At 44.8% G+C, this 1,953-nt stretch overlaps 1 non-coding gene across 1 annotated transcript; it reads left to right on the top strand.

Annotated features, from left to right (window-relative positions):
- Window positions 1–832: 832 nt before the first annotated feature.
- On the top strand, window positions 833–961 carry Snora24b (small nucleolar RNA, H/ACA box 24B). The gene has a single exon (XR_015646048.1). It is a non-coding gene; the product is annotated as a small nucleolar RNA SNORA24 (small nucleolar RNA).
- The last annotated feature ends 992 nt before the right edge of the window (window positions 962–1,953 follow it).

Raw genomic sequence — 1,953 nt, 5'->3', positions numbered from 1 at the left:
TCAATGGAGGAAGGGAATGTTCCAGAATGTTGGCTTCCAAACACATAAGCTCGTCCTTCGTGGCGGTTTGAATGAGAATGGCTCCCGTAGGCTCCAGCTGGTGAAAAGATCTGTGAAGGATTAAGAGGTGGGACCTCGTTGAAGGAGGCGTGTCACCGGGGGTGGAGTCTGATGTTTCAAAAGCCCATGCCCCGCCCCCTTCTGTCCAGTGCTTGTGGTTCAAATGACGATCATATCCGTCTGGAACTGTGAGCGCCAATAAATATTCTCTTATAAGTTGTCTCTTCGCAAAGATAGAGATGTAACAACTAAGGTATCGTCCAGGATTCTTCTTCCACGGCATCTTTCTGCTGCTCTCTGACATCCCAGTCCTCTGACCCCCTCAAAGCAAAGGCAAGTTATGTTCTCTGTCGCTCAGTCAACATGCTGCTGTTGAAAGCCCTCCTCTTGGCCACTGGTCTCCATCGTGGCATAGGCTCCATAAATCCGTATCCTCTTTTATCTGTTTCCATGATTGTATTTCCCGACCCAAGACAGTAACAAATGACACACAGTTACTGACTGGTGTTTCTTTGGATGAATTATCTCTTCTAAAGAACTTGGGTGAAGGGCAGATATATCATTCTTCCTTGGAATAACTCGATTGAAGCCCCATTAATCTCACACTCACTGGCCAGGATGAGCTTAAATTATGAATGAAAATCCAAGAGCAGTGATAAGAGAACACAGGACGGGCCTCAGACACTCGAAATGATACCGCTTTTACCTATAAGACGTGTCCAGGTCAGTTGACGGCATAGGTTGTATTGTTATATTGATAAGAAAAGATAGACTTCAGGTATCTTTGTGACATGTCAGGTGTGGTGACCCCACTTCATACCACGGAAGAACATGTTCCTGTTTGTGCAATGTTATCACCAGTTAATGAGGTGTCTGATTCTGATTCACGTAGATAACATTCTTCACTGTAAAAATCATAGGTCCTAAAAGTACAACCCAAGCCTCCTGACTTCTAGACCTCTATTCTTACTACACATAGGTTAGAATGCTCAGGGACCACCCAGTTACCAACAGAGCTACCAACCAGATGGTGCTCTCTTACAAAAAATAAAAACCTTAGGTTGTCCACATCAGTCCTGGGTTGTGGCACTAGAACATTCTGCAATTAAGGTCCATTTATAAATGTATTCTGTCCTCCATAAACCTCCTGTGTTAGGTTGAATATGTTTGGCCCAGGGAGCGGCACTATTAGGAGGCGTGGCCTTGTTGGAGTGGGAGCGGCACTATTAGGAGGCGTGGCCTTGTTGGAGTGGGAGCGGCACTATTAGGAGGCGTGGCCTTGTAGGAGTGGGAGTGACACTATTAGGAGGCGTGGCCTTGTTAGAGTGGTAGTGGCTGTGTAGGAGGAAGTGTGTCACTTTGGAGGTGGGCAATGAGACCCTTATCCTAAAAGAGTCTTCTCCTGGTTCCCTTTGGAACAAGATATAGAACTCTCAGCTCCTCCAGCTTCATGCCTGCCTGGATGCCGCCATGCTTCCCGCCTTGATGATAATGGACTGAACCTCAGAACCAGTAATTCAGCCCAAACTAATTGTTGGCCTTTAAAAGAGTCATGGTGTCTGCTCACAGCAATGGAAAACTCTAACTAAGACACCTTGGTGATATAATTACTTTCACTTAAAAAGAAACTAAAACAGACTGGCTTCTGCTTCACTGTGCAGCATGAGGATGATCTTGAACTTCTGGTCAGTCTGCTCTTACTTCCCTCATCCTGAAATTACCAATTAATCCCACAACACTTAGTTTTCCGTTATATTTGGGATGGACTGGATTTCCTTGTTGCTAAAGAAGCATTCTCTCAACTGAGGTATACTATATAACTCCAGCCTTTCAGTTGCTATTTTAATTATCAAGCAGCCTTTTTAATACCTATCCTAGCTTACCAACTCTTTT

Source organism: Rattus norvegicus, chromosome 20 (genome assembly GCF_021556685.1).
Source record: "Rattus norvegicus strain SHRSP/BbbUtx chromosome 20, alternate assembly SHRSP_T2T, whole genome shotgun sequence".
NCBI classification, from domain to species: domain Eukaryota; kingdom Metazoa; phylum Chordata; class Mammalia; order Rodentia; family Muridae; genus Rattus; species Rattus norvegicus.
This window is presented reverse-complemented; position numbering and strand designations above follow the sequence as displayed.